We start from the raw sequence: 21,509 nt of genomic DNA, 5'->3' as shown, positions 1-21,509 counted from the left end.
GACTATTATACTAACTATAAAACTACTATAATAGCTCCAGTAATTGCTCAGCTGCACTAATCTTTAGTCGAAAAGTGATTGTGAATTTTGAATGCATGCACAGTGTGGTACCAGAATAAACAATTTCGACTTTTATTTGTCTACCACAAAAAATGTCCATTTTCGCTGTAAACTAATATATTATTTAACTGAGAAGAATAAAAAGATTAATTATCAGCCTACCGTAACAAGTATTTTTATATTTCATGTCAAAAACCAACAACAAGAAGTTCGTTTAGTCTGTGTCGTAATAGAGTACGTGTGACAGAAGATACAGTTAAGTCTGCTTCATATTTTAATGATCAACTTAAATTGACAATAATGAGGGTAGTTTGAGAACTTTACGACAAAAGAGCCGATTTCAGATTTTAAATTGTCAACTTTTCATCTCTATTAGACTAGCAACATTTCAGCAGCGACTAATTAAAGGAGAATATATCTCACAGTTGATACGATATTCCCGAGCTTGCGTTTCCTACTATGATAACCTTGATAGACCGTTGCTGTTTATACAATTAAGGAATCTTATGAAACAATTAAGGTTTCATGGTGGTAAAATAAAACGGTCTTCCCTTCGAATGTTTTACGAGCGCCTTAATGATTTGATTGACCGTTGTGGAATATCTGCGTCACAGATGACCACGACAGACTGGCGGACTCGATTGTAACCATGATCACCGAATGAAACTTATTACGCAAATTTTACTTGCCGTTAGCAACACGACGAGTGCCATAAATGAAGCAGGATCTACTTACATAACCAACTCACCTGAGATCCCCCGATCTTCTTTGTTTTTTGTTTTGTTTTGTTTAGATTTTTTTAAGGTGTGGATTTCCCAGTCATTAGTTTTAGGTGCAGCGTTTTGTGGACTGCTGTTCTTTTCAATTTTTATTTTTGGCCAGGGTATTAATTGTGCATTAATTGGTTTCATAGCTTGATGAACATTGCTTGATGAACATTGGTTTCATAGCTTGATGGGCAATGGTTTCATAGCTTGATGAACATTGGTTTCGTAGCTTGATGAACATTGGTTTCATAGCTTGATGAACATTGGTTTCGTAGTGTGATGAACATTGGTTTCATAGCTCGATGAACAAACATTGGTTTCATAGAATTTAAGCTGCGATCATCTTATTGTTTTGTTTGTACTTTTTTTTTATATATTACGTTATTGCTTCGCATCACGGTACGGAGCTATTTAGTTTCAGTCGGTATACACGCCTTCTTCATCCGTCACAACTCGGCCGATTCCGTACCGATAGAAGGAGAGTAGGAGCGGATTCACCCGAGGATTGCCGATTGGATAGAAGGAAAGTAGTAGCGGATTCACCCGAGGATTGCCGATTGACGCCATCTTGAAATAATTACTATCACATATAGATTCTGATTGGTTGCTTTATGGTGCGGCTGAGATACAGCAACAGCTATTGGCTTAAATGAGATAAAGAATGACAGACTTTTCTCGTCTCAGGATAAAACATCAAATGCCGGAAAATTAACTATGTGTATTTCAGTTCCTGTCATTAATTCATGTTCGTTTTATTATGCATATATTGCACACTGAAATTCAATATTGAAATATCAATTGTTAGTACGTGTTTATTTAGTTTGTTAATCTGCAATATTCACGATTTGTTTTGCTAAACAAATGTTCCTATACAATGTTTACAAAAATGCATTATCTGTATTTTATAACTTCTGCCAATCTAGGCACACCTCCAGAGAGGCACACCTCCAGAGTCGTGTCTATTTGTAAATTTTTTTAATTTTCAACAAGTAAAGTGAACAAAATTTTAAAAGCATGGGTGTATAACGCACACTCTTAAAGTAGAACAACATCATTTACACTGAAACTAAATATGTATTGCTGTTTACAATTATATGTTATTGCTTCGCATTGCAAGCTTTCATGTTACTCTTAATCAACATACCTAAACATTCATATATATCTAAATAAATTATTTACAGAACTAGCAATCAAAATGGCAAGTCAATGACCAGCTGAAAGAACTAGAAAACCACACTCCACAAAAACACATCCAATTTGACAACTAAACACTGATGAACAGCCAGTTAAAAATTTCAGAAAAGTTCATCTTAATATATATATATACAAAAATTGATATTCCAAATCTAAGACATCCATTTTATATCAATCAATATCTAAGATTACCACATTTCCTATACTAAATCAACAACCACATGCACACATATTACCTTAAATTAGGATAGAGCGAAGCAGTCCACAGCTTTTTAGAAAGCTTAAACTTGTTATATTTAACACCACGGGTGCTGCAATCGGTACAGGACATGTTTACATTTCCGGAACACCTGATATCACAGTTTTACTCAGTCCATGGTTTTATAGACTGGTTTTTATCTTTTCGTCGTCTTTCGTATTTTGCAATGTTGTTGTCAGCTTCTCTTCAACTTGTGATTTTTCAATGTCCCCTTGGTATCTCCCGCCTCTTTTTTAAAGTTTTCCTGTAGCGATTTTTATTAATATGCCAGAGACCAAATGATAGGATGTTAGCTGCATAGTTTTTTATTCCAATTGTTCATTTACTTGTTTGACAGTCAAAATCAAGAGCGATCTTGTGGTGCCCTACGTTTAAGCATTACAATAGTGTCTATTCCATTGTTTGGTGGGTAGCTGCATAGTGACTGAAATAACTTTATTATGCTCGCTATTTGTAGTAGCTAGCACAATTTTATCTTACTTTTTTTCAAAAAAAGTATATGACAAAAATACCGAACTCCGACATGTCCGAGGCAAATTCTAAAAGGAGATGTCCATGAATACTGACAAGATAAAATGCCATCAAGCAACGGAACAAGTGAAAAAAAAAACTGCCATATTCCTGAATTGGTACGGTCATTTTCCGAAGAAAACGGTGTGTTAACCCTGTTTTTAGAGCTAGCTAAACCTCCCACTTATATGACAGTTGTTTATAGTTCCGTTATATTGACAAAATTGGGCGAGTAACCCAAACAGACATAAGAGGTTAATGTGACAATAATTAGGATGCTGCAGCCAAAATTAGGTGCCGTTTTATAGTTCCTTGTTTACATTATCGGTCATCCTATTGGTAGCTACATTGTGCAAGTTTTATATTGTGTGTTTTAGTCCTACGTCATATGGGCTAAATAGTGGAGCTAAGGTTTCACCCACAACCTCTATTTGTTTGTGTCTAATAAGGCTATGATGGACTAAATAGGGGAGCTAAGGTTTCACTCACAACCTTTTTTGTTTGTGTCTAATAAGGCTATGATGGACTAAATAGGGGAGCTAAGGTTTCACTCACAACCTTTTTTGTTTGTGTCTAATAAGGCTATGGTGGACTAAATAGGGGAGCTAAGGTTTCACCCAAAACCTTTTTTGTATGTGTCTAATAAGGCTATTATGGACTAAATAGGGGAGCTAAGGTTTCACCCACAACCTTTTTTGTTTGTGTCTTATAAGGCTATGATGGGCTAAATAAGAGAGCTAAGGTTATGAACCTGGACCATGATTGTGTTCGTTTTTCTGATTGTCTTTGTTTTTATCTCGTTTTTTTGTTGTTGGAAATGATGATAATGGATTGGTGTTTAATGTTCAGTGGCAAATACTACATACATATCAGGACGAGAACATGTTGACACGCTATGAATATGAACCTCGCTTTGTACTTGACCGACACGTTGAGATAGATTTTTAACGTTCTAGTTCACATGATACAAATCCGTAAAGAAACAGGTCAGCCTAGTAGAATTCTGACTCTAAGCCGACAAGTCTTTGGTCTTGTATTAAATTCTTAATGCCGTGCGCGCTTAGCGGATAAGCTACAGATACCAATTTTCCAGTCTTTGGTTAGGCCCGGCCAGGATTTGATCCCACGACTCGTGGCCTACTCGAGGCGAGCTAAGCTACCACGAGACTACGGATGCTGTCTTTCGGGGGATATAATTGTCAGTGGTTGATATGATCTGTTATGCTGTCTAGTATTTTTAACGCTCCCGCCCTGTATCTTAATTGAATGTGACCTCTTTATGTATCATTTATGAGCTCGAAAGTGATACTGTATTTAATGACTAACTTGGTTTATGATTTAAAAGCGAGTTCAGCTTTATGTGATCACAATTATCTAATTGACTCGAAGGATAGAAGATTTGGTTAAATCTAACAAAGATATTCGACAAGCACTTGGGATTTTGAGTGACTTCAACCCTTTTTTATAAAAATAAAATATGTGTTTTTACTGAATTTGTGAATTTTATATGGAATCCCATATTTGATAACTACAAAGTAACAGCTATGCAAATTAATTTTCCATTTCAGGGTCAATTTTGATATTTTTCAGGCAAGAAAAGGCTTGCTTTTACATTTCTTCTTTATAGAAAGATCATGGATAAATTCCACTGACAACATGCATAAATAAAGTTAAGCCTTCTCGTCAATTCTACTGCTTTTGTCAAAATGTCTGATTAATTTGCAAGCAAAAAAATCAAGTAACGGGCGTATAAATGATCAATCTAATTAAAATATAGATTTCGTTATTCTCATATGAGTACTTATATATACGAGCACGCGAGTTAATATAGATGAGTTTTAATTAGATTGATAAATGATATTGTTCAAAGTAAAGCATAAATATAGGCTAACTGAACAAGCATATTTTGTTTGTTTCACGCAATGATTTGCATAGTTAGACTATACAAATACGGGTTTTACGTGATAGTCAGTTGATGAAATATGAAATACAGACACGCTACTTTATTAAACTTCTTTTTAAGTAGCTGTCATCAATTATTCTTTCCGAATTCAAAATTAATATTATCTACATCCTTTGTATTTGTTAGAAAGTTGGAGGAGATAATTTACGGTCATCCTGTTTATGCATGCCACTATGTCAGGAGCCTCGTAAATGGTCTTTTATCGTATCTTAATGTGTGTGTTGTTGTTTTTTGTATTTTTTCCCCCTTTTTTATTTTGAGAATTGAGTGTTGATGGTAGATCTCTGATAGTTTTCTGTTATATTTATTTACAAACACTTTTTTTCGGATCAGGCGATTTGAAGCTTAAGACGACCAGTCTATTGTTGGAGATTGTATTTTTACATCTAGGTGCAATTTTTAAGTTGAAGTCATCCTGCTTTGTTTCATAAAAAAGAATGCCCAACGTGGATACAAGTATCTTGTCTTAGGGAGAGATAGTTCCTACTTTGTAAAAAATCACTCTGATTCAAACAAAAAATTCCCATGCTTGTCAAGTTGATTTCTTGATTGACAACATATTTGTTACGTTTGGAGGACGTATTTTTCCGGTGCATAATTATATTGTACTGCATCACCTGTTAAGAAATCGGCAGTCCCATGGGAACCAACTGTGCCCCTCTTCTTGCCGACTTGTTCCTTTATTCATATGAGGCTGACTTCACACAGGAACTTCTTAGGAAGAAAGAAAAGATGTAAGCAGTATCCTTTAAGATTACTTTCCGTTATATAGATGATGTTCTCTCACTAAATAATTCAAAATTTGGTGACTATGTTGAACGCATCTATCCCACTGAACTTGAGATAAAGGATACACCAAATACAGTTAAGCCTGTCTCGTATCTTGACTTACATCTAGAAATTTACAATGAAGGTCGGTTGAAAACAAAACTTTACGACAAAAGAGATGATTTCAGATTCCCAATTGTGAACTTTCCATTTCTATGTAGCAACATTCCAGCATACGCCTGCATACGGAGTATGTATCTCCCAGTTGATACGATATTCCAGGGCTTGTATTTCCTATCATTATTTCCTTGATAGAGGATTGCTGCTTACAAGGAAGCTATTAAACCAAGAGTTCCAAGTGGTGAAGTTGAAATCATTCCTTCGTAAATTTTACGGACGCCATCACGAGTTGGTTGACCGTTATGGAATATCAGTTTCACAGATGATAGCGGTTATGTTCTAACTACAATCCCGTCCCCTATCCCCGAATGTGACCTACTGAGGTAGACTTATTACCGGGTTTGTACTAACATAAGCAACACGACGGGTGTCACATGTGGAGCAGGATCTGCTTACCCTTTCGGAGCACCTGAGATCCCCCCAGTTTTTGGTGGGGTTCGTGTTGCTCAGTCTTTAGTTTTCTATGTTTTGTTTTGTGTACTGTTGTTTGTCTGTTAGTCTTTTTCTTTTTAAGCCATGGCGTTGTCAGTTTATTTTCGACTTATGATTTTGAATGTCCCTTTGGTATCTTTCGCCTCTCTTGGTTGACCGTTATAGAAACTTCAATGCCTTGATACAATTTTTAAATTATATTCTCTAAGGAATATTAAGGTCAAGTTCACTGTCAGAGTACAATTGTATTAACTTTATTTTTATCTCGTTTTTCAAGCGAAACTGATCTTAGACTTTAAACCATCTATAGAATATCACTAAACGTAACAGTTACTATAGTCTTAAAATACTTCACCGAGTGGGAACATTTTGTAAACATAGAAATACAAAAATATGATCGTCTGCCATTTTAATAGAATAAAATACATATGTTGGTAAAATTTCATTTTCATAACGGAAAATGTAATTTATAATTACATCCGACTCAAAAGGCCAGTGCACTGTTGACATTTTATGTATACTATATTGAAATGTTGACTAATTTCTAAACTAAACGGGAATAATATTAATATGAATTTCAGAAATATCCAAACTTCATTTTTTGTCAACTACAGAACTCTTCGATTACTTGTAGTCTCATAAAAACACTTTACATAATATAATGAGCTTTTGATCTTTTAAGTAGTTTTAAAATTTATTTACTACTTAGTGAAACATTGAATTATATATACTCTTCAGTACAGCTTCCGAAGTGTTTTTTTTTAAATTTATATATATAATTTATCTAATTGACTTAACATGATACATAAAAGTTCGTGTCTGTTAATTAAGGTTGTTTGCATCAAATCAAATTTTCAAGACCTATCGACCAACAAGGAAGAAGTATAAAGCACACACATACACAGACACACACAAACAAATGAAAACACATCCATGTTCACTTAAACATATTTATACAGTTTGACACCAAAATTGTTTTTGTTCAAATATTATCTAGCATGTAAACTACACGTCAGAATGATTCTTATTTTAACCAATTAATTATTGAGGACATTCATATGACTAATATAAAATAAGAGGATGTGGGGTTGTTGTCAATGAGATCAAATGGCGTGGATATTAGTGATTATAGGCCCCATAAAGCATAAAGTGTAAAACAATTCAAACGAGAAAACCAACATGTATGACAGAACAATAATCGATACACAAATACGATATTCAGCGACCAGGCTTCTTTAGACATGCACATATAGAATGCGTGGAGATAAACATGTTTACGAGCACTTAATCGTCCCCCAACCTGGGACAGTGGTGGAACAGCACAACATGAGGACAAACTATAAAAATCAGTTTAAAAAAGACTTGACTCATCATATAGACGCAGAAAACCAAAAACAAAACAACCTGTAGTTAAAAAAGAGATGTTCCCCAAATAATCCTATTTTTGTAATTTTCTTAAGAAAATTATTTATATTCCGTTACATATGTTGTGTTTGATTTTACCGCATACCTCAAAAAACCTACCAAAAGGAGGAACAAAACAAAGAAAAACTTCAGCCAAAAGATTTCCCCCAAAAAAATAGTGAACAACAGTCTAGTTGCTTTAAAGTCCTCAACAATGCAAAAGGCGGAGGCGGACCCAAAACAAATTGAAATCAGGGTTCAAACAAAGAAACGGGGATGACAGAAAGCTCTTTCATACGATTTATTTTACACACTATTGCTGATGAATACATAGGTTTAATCAAGTCTTTACACACTATTGCTGATTAATAAAAAGGTTTAAGTCTTTACACACTATTGCTGATGAATACAAAGGTTTATGTTCTTCCAACTATGACGGGACTATTTGTATGAAAATATAGAACTCTCGAAGCCTTTTTGTCGATCCAATAAACTGATTATAGTGTTGCATGTATAGGCATTACAGGAAGACAAGCGTGCTTTTAAAGTTCAGTAATTCAAATCTATCAAGTAACAACAAATAATAACAAATAGATAAACAATTAAACGTAAAACAAAACCAAAAACAAAATACCAAAGCGACGGAATTTTGGAACTTCGTAGTGACTTTATGAAAATGGTTAATAGTACTACATGTCAAACTTCTATTACAAAAATGTATCTAGTTCTTGTATTTGTTACAAAACCGTCTTGTCAAGTGGACAAGACAGACTAGTCTGCTAGCATCCATTGCAATAATCCCTAGTAGTAACAATGCCAGTATGACGATACCAGTCGACCCTACTGCCATAGCCGACTTCCTACTATCCGGTGCACTTATCAGCTTTCTTTTGGAGACAGCTGTATTTTTCTTATCTATACTGATTTCATTAACAAGTTGATCAATTTTCTGTTGAAGTTCCTCTTCAGTAAGTATGTGGTTTGCCTCCTCTCCAATAGTTGTACACGGACACTTACAATTACTACAGACTTGGTCACCAGTTGCCCCTTCTGGAGCCACGCATATGTCGTCACATATCCACTTTTCTGTGATCATTGGACATGGCCCATCAACGTTTCCTACAAATGAAATTTTATCAATTACAGCTTCTTACCTGGGTATATTGGTTTATTTAGGTTCCTATTGCTAAATATTGAACCCTTATTGAATCTACCTTGGAGTTCGGTATTTTTGGTAATACATTTTTTACATGTGATATTGACCATATTTTTATTTTCAAACGGTTTGTTTCCAAAATATTTTAAAAAAAAATCTAACAGCTACATGCATGTCATACGTACAATTCAATAAAATGTATAAAATGTATAACATTACCATATACTTCTACTTCTTGTAATTTGATAGTACCGGATAAAACTTTTTTCGAAATCCGGACGTATCGTCCTTTCAAGCTTTCTTTGCAGAGAGTCAAAGAAAGGATTTTAGTATCCACTCCACATTTTGTGATGTTGACAATGTCTCCGCCTGGTAGAATATCATCAAATGTTGTTATACTTATATCGTCTGCCAGAGAAAAAGAATAGAATTACACCAAAGAGAACACGTAAAACATTTCTAAAATAATCTGATCACACCGAGAAGGAACACAAAGCGTGTTGGTCTAAAGTTAAGTAGTGATCTTCACAAAATACCTTCATGTTAGCAGCTGTTTAGTGTTCACACATTAAGGGTACGGTACTGGGTCCAGTATCACGGTATTCTTTGGAGAAAATTATATTATCAAGCCCGAGTTACATCGTAATAAAATTGTTGTTGGCCGTGAACAAACATTTTGATAATCATATTCTAAATCTGTTACTATTACCGACCTAGTGGGCCAGAGATTTATAGTGAAGGACCGGACATCATTATCAGTCCTCTGCAGCCCTACCTCAACTTCAGATTTCAATTACTTTTCCGTATAATAATAAGAAAATATTGCCATGGCATATTGTTTCTGCACGATTTATGAGGGTTTCCAAAACCTGTGCATTTACAAGGTATTTATAAGGATTAAAATATTGGACATATTACAACCGCAGCTCATCAGAATTCAATCAGTGCACACGTATTAGATTAAACTCTTTTGAATATCATTTTTTATGTTAATGTAGTTAAAAGAGGGAAACATATAATTTCGAATTATATGTAAATATATTATAATGTAGACTTTTTGTTACTTAGTAGCAATTCCATGGGTCTAATTCATTATGAATTAGTCATCAGGGCACATGTATTCATTAAAACCTTTTGAATTTTTAAATTTATGTCCCCCCTTAAACATGGTTTAAGATAACAGATTTTGTGTTACTAAGCAGACTTTTCGTCGTTAATGGTCTACTTCCTTATGTTTAAGTCCGAAGAGACAATAATGGTTTATAAAAAATAGCCATTACACAATTTTTCAAATGCATGAAAGAAATACCGAACTAACGATATCCAAAAAATGAGAAAACACATTAAATTTCATACCTTCACAGAAATTCTACAAGATATTAACAGATTTTGTGTTCCTAAGCAGAGTTTCCATCGTTAACGGTCTACTTCTAGATCTTTATGTTTAAGTCCGTAGAGACAAATATATAGTAATTTAAAAATAGACATTACACATTTTTTTTTAAATGCACGAAAGAAACATTCAACTAACGATATAAAAAAATGAGGAGAAAAAAATGAAATTTCATATCTTCACAGAAATTTAAGCTATTAACATACATTAGAAATAAATATCATATTTGATGCAAAACAGGTCATTTTTAGCTTGGTAAAAAAATATCTCATTCGGCTCTATAATGCGGTTGCTGCGATCTATACGCACCTGTAGTCTCTCCTGGCAAGAAGGAAATTTCAATGGAGTCTATTTTGCGTGACATCCCAATATCCACTTGCCACCAAGGATGGTCAGACTTACAGGAAAAAAACGTCTGATTGTTGTCACCATCGACAGCATGACACGGGTGACTTGTGTCATAACAATTCGCTGTGGTTGGTTTGTAAAGAGCCAAGTTACAATAATCACACAGTACCAGTTCTGTTGAAATTGGAAATAGTTCATTTTACAGTTAATTACGGGTGGTACCAATTAAATAAGAAGTTAAGCTATACATGTATTTTATTTCAAATAGAGCATAACAATCCTCTCTTTTGAAGCTTTTTATTTCACAAAGACTCAAACGGGACATGATAGTACCAACAAATAATATAAACAAACACAATGCATGAACAAACATGTGTGCCGGCATGTACAGAACTCCGTAGGAAGGAAAATTACTTAAATATAGACAATGCTCCGTGTTGAAGGCCGTACCTTGACCTATAATGGTTTACTTTTATAAATTGTAACTTGGATGGAGAGTTGTCTCATTTGCACTCATACCACATATTCCTATATCTAATTACATCTTACAAAGTCTATCCAAGTTTATCCAAACCATTTTTGCAAAGAATTCCGTTCAAGCCGGTATTAGGGGCCGTCTTAAACTTGCAGTGAGGTGAGAGTTGTTTGTTTGATGTATTATTTTTTTTGCTCCGTGTTAAAGGCCTCACTTAGACTTTGAGATGAAGAACAGCAATAAAAGCGCTGTTCCTTTGCTTTTTGTGTCATGGATGGATACCCCATATCTTTTGTTTTTCTATTACGGTTTGAAGAAAATTTGGTTAAACCAACAAGAATGAATTTATATTTACTGTTCATTAGATCACAAACACTAGCAACATTTCTAACTTTACATAAACATTCTTCTCTCTTAATTGAAGAAAGTACTATTTAATATGTAGTGAAATTCATTGCCCAAATCTTGTGTTACATATTATGTTACATAATCACAGACTCTTTCTGATCTATCAATACTAAAAAATCTACCACTTGACTTTAAATGGTTACCTATGACAACTGCAATTAAATTTACATAAGTCGTGGCTTAAATCAATGGCTAATACAGGATACCCAATTCAGACTTATACCTTCTAATATAAACATTTAGATGAATTGAATAATCCCTCACCCCCGCGAAGTCAATGAACGTGGGGGAGTTATCCTTTTATTACCCACAATTCAGTAAAAATGTAAGACTTTACGAATTTTTCTGACATTGTTACATACTGTTGTTGAAAAAGCAACTAGAAAAAACATTTTAAGTGCTGCCATGAATTAATAAAATGGATGTACTCTAGTTAACTTAGGGGTTGGATAGATCAATGGATGTTTAACGTCCAGTGACAAATAAGATTTATATTCAAGACGTGAACATGAACATGAACTCTGTTTAGGACTATTTAGACTGACACGCTCAATCAGATATTTAATTGCAACCCTCTCATGTTTAATTTCGATCAGTTTCAAGACTAACACTAAAGGTTGCAATTCTGTAAATATAGACAATGCAATTTCCCATAGGAACTCCCTTTGCGGCTAAAACTGTGACACTTTTACTATGAAGTTTCGTGAAAAATTATATCCCAGAACGGAAAGTTTATATGCACTACTATTTTATTCAAAGGTCAAAATATAGGGCTGTGCGGCATATTTTCAACATTTATATGCCCTGAACTTCTAAGAGATTAAACTTATACTAAAATTCTATACTACCCTTACCTTCATATTTGGACCTCCTAAGAATTAAAATTTAGGCGCTACCATGTTTTTCTATACTGGTGACATTCCCAAGTGATGTCTCTATGAGAGGAAACACAGAGATCATAAATGGGAACCAGTACATTAACAAATTAACATATCTATGAATATTATATATCTCCCCAAAAGAGGCGTGGTTTGAGAAACAGCTGTATTTACAAAGTGCAACCTAAAAGGATACATAAAATAGAAAAGCCATACAGTAAACAAAAAACAAAAATACTGCAGGAAAAATATTTTATAATTATAATAACGGCACTTAATCGGTTGCCCCCCCCCCCCCCCCCCTTAATTGTCTTTCAGATACACATTATTTCTGAAGCTGACGACCATCTTGATTTTATTTACTGATTAATTTTATTTATTTATCCTGGTTTGCTTAACGTCCAGTGGTAAATATATTTCATGTATACTATGGACGAGAACAAATTAACAATTAATCCAATTCGTAGGTTCTTCAAAGTTGGTCTGCAGGATGATGAGCATGAAATTAAGACTGCTACAGAAAAAAGGGTATGCAGAAATGCTGCATATCTGAATACGTTATAACTGGTGTCCGTATAGCTGTCAATTTTATTTGTTTACGAAATGTGTTTGTCATTTATCGAAATACTGTGAACCTGAACAAATGAATTGTCCGACTTTAGAAATTCTACCGGACAAATAGTTAGGGAATACGGAGATACTCCTTACAAATAGATTAAAGCTGTGATGTATTTTATACAAATAAGAATTAAAAATGTCTCCTTATCAAAAATTCCAAAACAATTTCATTTTTATTTGTCACATTTCAACTGCTTGGTACAGGATTCCGGTATCGACAATTCACTTAGAAACCCAATATATACCCAACAACATTTAACTTAAGAGAAATCCTGGACAATCATATGTTTAATTTGTATGAGAATAAGGAGACGTATGGTTGCCAATGAGACACCTATCAATCAGAGTCCAAATGACGTGGATGTAAGCAACTTTAGATAACCGTACCGGCCTTCATAAATGAGCAAAACCCATATGGTATAGTCAGCAATAAAAGGACCCGACATGACAAAATATGAAACAATTCAAACGACAAAATCAACAGCCTGATTAATGACAAATCAATAAACAAACCAAAAACAAATATGACAGATAACGACCAACGAAAAAACCAATATGTTATGTTCCTTTGAAGTTCGGTGTTCATTTAATCGTGACTTGATAAGTTGATATCCACATTACTTAAGCGTTCTTACAATGTCTCTAGGTCTGCCAAATACTCCAGGAAACCTCTTTCCGATTTACTAACATCCTTTCCATCATCAACCAAACAATGTCTGCATGGTTATTTTGAAACTATTTACTCTATATTTCGACCGATTGTTGTGCAGCAACTCCAGTCAATAGTTACGACGAATAATATTAGCACTCTGCAATTTTTGCATATTCTGTGGTTAAACTTTGTGAACATAAGTCAACCTTATTTTCGGTAAATATCTTCGACCTACTTTGTAGATAACAATTGATTAAATGGTTGTTTGCTATAACGTTCAGTGGCAAATATATCATGCATCTTATGTAGATAAAATTGGTAATACAGTTTTCGTTGGTATCTAAACGTTTATAGAACAATTATCGTGTACTTATGGTTTGACATAGATCCTTTTTTGACGGAAAATGATATTACTGCAATGTTTTTTATTTATTTCAAGCGAATGGTGGAATTAAGGTCTGCGTTTTTTTCTTTCTTTATTTGTTTTGTTTTTATAAGGAGTTAAAATAATGAAAATGTTCATAAAAGAATACGTGGGTATATGTCGCAGATACAGTAAGCGAACGATAAAAAATAACCAAAAGATATCTAAATGTCAACATATGCATGATCAACCATTGTGAATGGATTTACGTGTTCTCAATCAACCAACGCTGAGGTAACATTATGTTACAATGACTATAAAATACATGAACGACATGTAAAGTTAAAGCTGGAAAAATTACGATATTTCAACACCCACTGATCTCAAACTAAACATGTTGCTATACAACGGCGTAAGCAGATACGTACCTGGAATCACCATCAATAACACAACCTGCACATGAATGGACATGCCTATAACGATACTCTGCAAAGTTAAAAGGGAAAAATCTTTGAGCATAACTGATCATGATAACAGTAAAACATAAACATATTTACCATCAAGTTTTTGATATTAAATAAAATAATCTTGCTATATTGGCTATTGCACTACTGAAGAAAGATTTTTTTCTTTTTTGTTTTACAGAAAGAATTAAAATAATCCAAGAAAAAATAAACAACAGAAACTAAGAAAAAAAAAATTCGTTAAGGGTTCCGCAGAACTGTGTGTCTCGCCTGCGTTTGCTGCTGTCAGTGTAAAAAAGTAATGTTGACTAAAAATTGAGTCCATTATCAGTCAAATGCATAATTTAAAAGCAAAAATAAAACTTTGTCTTTAGATGACATTTTTTATCTAGAAGATTAGCCTCTGTCCGAGTTTCATCACAATCAATGAAGGCTTACAAATTTATCATGTCAAAACAGTTTACAATGTAATCCTAAATTGTCTGTAATTGTTAAGAGCAAAAATAGTCCATCTGAGTAAAATACTGAAAATGAAAAAAATATACATTTTCTAAATTTTGCTTCAGATATTATCTCTTAAACATACAAAAGCTTCTGTCAAAATTTCATACAATTCTATGAAGGTTAAACAAAGTAATTGATGTGTAACAAACTTTAATACCAGACTGTATAGATTACTTGTTAACTGCAAACAAGTTCATTTCTCATTCAAATACGGAAAATGAAATTAATATTTTCATAATTTGGTTCTGGATGCTACCTTTTGGTCATAAAAAAGCTTCTTTCCAAATTTCATCAAATTCCATAAAGGTTTGACAAAGTAATTGATGTCTAAAAAAACTTTAACAGACTGAACCTATTTGACGACGCCGACGACGGAATCTAAGTTAGCTATGTTTGTGAAACGGTTGATTTTCTTCAACGTTTTGGCTTCATCAAATCAAAATGAATGCCTTTCGAACACGTACTATAGGTCCGCTTCGAAGTACAAAAGTTCTAAATTTTCTTTTAGAATCGAAATAATTCTATCATGCTATGCTATATGCTCATTTGAACATGGGTAGACATTATATTTGTCAACAGTTTACACCTCGCTAACGCTCGATGTAAAGATATTGACAAATATAATGCCTATCCATGGTTTGGTTTGCTTAACGTCCAGTGGCAAATGTATTCCATGCATACTATGGACGAGAACAAATTAACAATTAATCCAATTCGTAGGTTCTTTAAAGTTGGTTTGCGGGATGACGAGCATGAAATTTAGACTGTTACAAAAAGGATATGCTAGATAGGGACAGAAATGCTGCCTAGCTGAATACGTTATAAATGGTGTCTTTATAGCTGTCAATTTTATTTCTCTACGAAATGTGTTTGCCATTTATCGAAATACTGTGAACCTAAACAAATGAATTGTCTGACTTTAGAAATTCTACCGGACATATTGTGATGGGAGATACTCCTTACAAACAGATTAAAGCTGCGAAGTAGTTTATACAAATTGGAATTAGAAATGTCTCTTTTTACAAAATTTTGCTTCAGATATTATCTCTTAAACATAAAACAGCTTCTGCCAAAGTTTCAAACAATTCTATGAAGGTTAGACAAAGAAATTGATGTGTAACAAACTTTAATACCAGACTGTATAGAGTACTTGTTAACTGCAAAAAAATAAGTTCATTTCTCATTCAAATACGGAAAAATGAATATAAATATTTTCATAATTTGGTTCTGGATGCTACCTTTTGGTCATAAAAAAGCTTCTTTCCAAATTTCATAAAATTGCATAAAGGTTTGACAAAGTAATTGATGTCTAAAAAGACTTTAACAGACTGAACCTAAATGTTGACGACGCCGACGACGGAATCTAAGTTAGCTATGTATCGTGAAACGGTTGCTTTTCTTTAACGTTTTGGCTTCATCATATCAAAATGTATGCCTTTCGAACACATACTATAGGTCCGCTTCGAAGTACAAAAGTTCTAAATTTTCCTTTTAGAATCGAAATAATTCTATCATGCCATGCTATATGCTCATTTGAACATGGGTAGACATTATATTTGTCAACAGTTTACACCTCGCTAACGCTCGATGTAAAGATATTGACAAATATAATGCCTATCCATGGTTTGGTTTGCTTAACGTCCAGTGGCAAATGTATTCCATGCATACTATGGACGAGAACAAATTAACAATTAATCCAATTCGTAGGTTCTTTAAAGTTGGTTTGCGGGATGACGAGCATGAAATTTAGACTGTTACAGAAAGGATATACTAGATAGGGACAGAAATGCTGCCTAGCTGAATACGTTATAACTGGTGTCTTTATAGCTGTCAATTTTATTTCTCTACGAAATGTGTTTGCCATTTATCGAAATACTGTGAACCTAAACAAATGAATTAATTGTCTGACTTTAGAAATTCTACCGGACAAATCGTGTGGGGAGATACTCCTTACAAACAGATTTAAGCTGCGAAGTAGTTTATACAAATTGGAATTAGAAATGTCTCTTTTTCAAAATTTTGCTTCATATATTATCTCTTAAACATACAAAAGCTTCTGTCAAAGTTTCGTGCAATTCTATGGAGGTTAAACAAAGTAAATGATGTATAACAAACTTTAATACCAGACTGTATAGAGTACTTGTTAACTGCAAATAAATAATTTCTTTTGTCATTCAAATACGGAAAAATGAAAATAAATATTTTCATAATTTGGTTCTGAATGCTACCTTTTGGTCATAAAATTGCATAAAGGTTTGACAAAGTAATTGATGTCTCAAAAAAACTTTAACAGACTGAACCTAAATGTTGACGACGCCGACGACGGAATCTAAGTTAGCTATGTATCGTGAAACGGTTGATTTTCTTTAACGTTTTGGCTTCATCAAATCAAAATGTATGCCTTTCGAACACGTACTATAGGTCCGCTTGGAAGTACAAAAGTTCGAAATTTTCCTTTTAGAATCGAAATAGTTCTATCATGCCATACTCTATGCTCCTTTGAACATGGGTAGACATTATATTTGTCGCTAACGCTCAGTGTAAAGATATTGACAAATATAATGCCTATCCATGGTCTCGTATTCGGTATAAAGATATTTACAAATATAATGCTTACCCATGTTAAAACGAGCATAGAGCATGGCATAAAAGAATTTTTTTTCTTAATTAAAATCTACATTTCTCCTACATTTTTCTTGTCGAAATAATTCTCAACGCAATATCCAAGCTATTTCGTAAACAACGGTGCTCGATAAATCAAATTATGAATAACAATTTTCAAGTTAGAGAAAGAATTGTTTTTTCTTAATTCCCATAGAAGAAAATACGAACATACAAACAAATACAACAAAAAAAAACAAATTGAAGAAGCGAAAACAAAAACAATTAAGAAAACTCTGAATTCTGAAACTATTAATTTACCTGATGTTGGTATAATCTCGCCGTTTTGGAAACAAAACAGAAATATGAGACCAAATGAAAAAAAATGTTTAAAATGCAATTGGTACATGTACTTACAATAATTCAATTTGAAACTATATTTCAGAAACCAACAGATCCTGCATGCTATCCGCTTCAATTGCCAAACCTAAGAATGCATCCGGTTCTAATCTATCATGGGGTATATTGATTAACGTTTATGGCAACTGTAATAGCAATTTCATGGCTTTCAATGTGCAAAAATGTTTTTGAGATAAAGGTTGATGACTGTAAACATAAATTCTACATGAAGTCACCTTGTGATTAAAATGGTCTTGATGAAGTGGAAAATCAATGGTGATTTCCATGCAGGATGTTGGAAAGTACATCTAGAAAAATTAAACTAATTACATCAAGGTCTGAGAAGCCGATGTCAAAGTAAAAAATTAATGCAATTAAGAGGTGTTTGATAACTTGTATAATGTAAAATTACTGCCATCTCTGGGAAATTGTTTTAGTCAAGGATTTATTAACTCTGCGTGGGATGAAGGGGAGGGGCTTCTATATACTTCTTTATTGGGATGCGCTGAAACGTACCTACATTTACGCTTAAATACACGTGAACTAAAATTGTTGGACAAAAAAAAATTAAAAACTCAATGAATGAAATAACAAGAGTGCTGGCGCTGAAATGTCTCGCCTGCTTTACTTGATTGAATTTATGCCGAATGTCTAAAATATGAATGTTTTACTACAAGTATCGAATAAACTTAACATTGATGATCCATGAAAATGAGGTCAAGGTCAGATGAACCATGACAAACAGACATGCACAACTTACAATCATTCCATACACCAAATATAGAGGTCATATTTCTTAAAGTACCCGATAAACTGACAAAAAACACGAAAACTTAACCTGTTAGCATTGACCAATGAAACATGAAAATGAGGTCAGGGTCATATGAACCCTACCAGAGTACAATCTTTTCATACCCCTATAGAGGCCCTATTGCTCATAGTATCTGAGAAATAGACCTAAACATTGTCAATGAAACATGAAGATGAGGTCAGGGTCATATGAACCCTACCAGTCAGACATGTACATCTTACAATCTTTCCATACACTAAATATGATTGACCTTTTGCTTATAGTATCTGATAATCTGACAAAACATTGACCAACGAACTATGAAAATAAGGTCAAGGTCAGATGAAACCTACCAGACAGACATGTACACCTTACACTCATTCCATACACAAAATATAATGGCACTATTGTTCATAGTATGTTAGAAATAGACAAAACCACAAAAAAACATTGTCCAATGAGAGGTCAAGGTCAGATGAAACCTGCCAGTCGGACATGTGCACCCAACACTCATTCCACACACCATATATGGGCATTTTTCAATAAAAACGTGATTTCTTGTCCCAGCCACTTTTAAAAAAATGTGTTTGATCTTTACAAGTAATTTTTGTGTGCAGTTGATACATTGAATTAGATTTAACATTTGTAAGCAAAGAAACATACTATTTTTAGAGGGACTAATAAGATATTGATTCCTGAATGGTTCAAAATAACCAAAATGACATGTCCCTAGACCTCCTGTTCAACATTCATACTCTAAAATATTGTAAAAAAAGGTAGAAATAAATGTTATTTTTACTTAATATAAGTTCTTTAATTATTCAAAAGTATGTTTAGAGCCAACATATTTTATCAAACAGTTTTTGACAAAGGATTTTTAATTTTAGAAGGTGTGTCCCTTGACATTCCTGACAAAATGTCCACTACGAAACGAAGTCATTTAATTTTGCTAATAAACAGTTTTATAAAATCAATGTTTGCAAGAGATATAAACATTAGGGTCTTACAAAAGAAGTGATGCTTTTATAACGGGAGTTAAATTGTTGGCAAAAAAAAATTGAGCACATCAAATGGACCAGAGTGATACCGTATTTTTGTTAATGTCCACTATACGAAACGGGTCAAATCTCCTTCAGTATCTGGTTTTAAAGTTATGAAAAAAATATCAGTGTACAGCTTAGTACGTGCTTTGATGAATAGAATCATTCTTGTTACTATTGCAGTATAGGGATTGTGGGGAAAAAAAATAAAACATGTGAATATGTCCACTACGAAACGGTCACCTACGAAACAAGTATGGGAGAAAAACGTTTCGTAGTGGACACTACCACTACCATGCAGTCGTTTTTTACTCTTTTTTCAATTATATTCGTGCAAAAACAATTAACAAGGGTTAGTTTAATGTAATTTTCAGTATGTTTTTATCAACATAGAATAGGGTTGATGTCAACTACGAAACTTTTTGTCCACTACGAAACGGTTTTGTCAACTACGAAACTCATCAAAATTTCCACTACGTAACATGAGTTGTACCTTCATATGTGAAGTACTGTCTAATCTTTATCGATAAAAAATGGTTCTCCAATTCAGAAAAAATGAGATCTTTCTAGTATATAAAGTAAAACAAACTGGAATGTCTGTAGGAGACATTAAAATGCAATAAGATGTGCGTTTAGAAGCAGTTTCGTAGTGGACAAATGTCCCCTACGAAACAGTACATAAATTATGAAAATAATATCATTTTAAAGAGTATTTAAGATTGCACTTTTTATTTATAAACAGGACTATAATAGAGGTATTCAAAATAAATCTTGAAATCAAATTTTGGACAAGTTGATTTTCCATTTTTTTAGGTCTGAAATTCACACTTTTATTGAAAAACGCCCATATAATGGCCCTTTTATTTATGGCATCTTAAAAATAGACATAAGACGAAAGATAGACATACACCTTCAACCAATTAACATAGCAAATATTGTTGACCTTTCATGTGTAGTTACTGAAGATCAGACTGGCCTAATCCTAAAAGGTTAACTTATTTGCAATTGATAAGGCCATCATCCCTATACTGTTGAAGATATAAGAACTAAGTCTCACTGACCGAAATTTCGTCACAGGTAAGATTTATTGTCCAATTTAGAAACTGACTATGGGACAAACAGATAAAGGACAGACAGACAGCTGTAGTGCATTATGCTCCAATGATGAAGTGGAAAATCAATGTTGATTTTCATGTAGGATGTTGGAAAGTACATCTAGATAAATCAAACTAATTACATCAAGGTCTGAGAAGCCGTAGTCAAAGTAAAATTTAATGCAATTAAGTAGTTTGATAACTTGTTAGCAAATAGAAAATTCTGGGAAATGTTTTTAGTAAAAAAAAACTCATTAAAGATACCAAGGCTTTTAATTGTTTACGCCAGACACGATTTTCATCTACAAAAGACTCATCAGTGACGCTCAAATAAAAAAAGTTAAAGGCCAAATAAAGTATGAAATTGAAGAGCATTGAAGATGCAAAATTCTGAAAGGTTTTGCGAAATAAAACTAAGGTAATCTATTCCTGGGTAGAAAATCTGTAGTATTTCGGTCAATTCAAAGTTTTGTAAACAGTTAATTCATAAATGTTGCAATAAAAATGATTTATTCACTATATACACTTTCAAGTTATCAGGATGCGTTAAAAATTTGTGACTCCTTTTGAAAAATATGCAAACTCTTAGACTTACTGTCTGCATGGACTTCCCGACATTTATGTTCAAACACATACATGCAAATTATTAAACGAAAATTTTATGAACCAAAATGAAATATAAACCAAATAGTACACATTTTTATTCAATGAACTGTGATTGTTGAAATAACTGATACTAATAACTTTTAATATGTTCTGATCAATAAATGAATATACATGTCATGTTT

The 21,509-nt window shown here is 33.4% G+C and overlaps 1 long non-coding RNA gene across 1 annotated transcript; it reads right to left on the bottom strand.

The window, feature by feature from the left end:
• Window positions 1–6,525: 6,525 nt before the first annotated feature.
• Window positions 6,526–17,914, bottom strand: LOC127700285 (uncharacterized). The gene is made up of 5 exons (XR_007981520.1): window positions 17,816–17,914; window positions 14,258–14,315; window positions 10,396–10,608; window positions 8,913–9,101; window positions 6,526–8,656 (listed from the first exon to the last, which is right to left on the bottom strand). It is a non-coding gene; the product is annotated as an uncharacterized LOC127700285 (long non-coding RNA).
• Window positions 17,915–21,509: the final 3,595 nt, after the last annotated feature.

The sequence above is a fragment of the Mytilus californianus genome, unplaced genomic scaffold, assembly GCF_021869535.1.
Source record: "Mytilus californianus isolate M0D057914Y unplaced genomic scaffold, xbMytCali1.0.p SCAF_5, whole genome shotgun sequence".
Taxonomy (NCBI): Eukaryota; Metazoa; Mollusca; class Bivalvia; order Mytilida; family Mytilidae; genus Mytilus; species Mytilus californianus.
The sequence above is the reverse complement of the archived record's forward strand: the minus strand, read 5'-3'. Positions and strand labels throughout refer to the sequence as shown.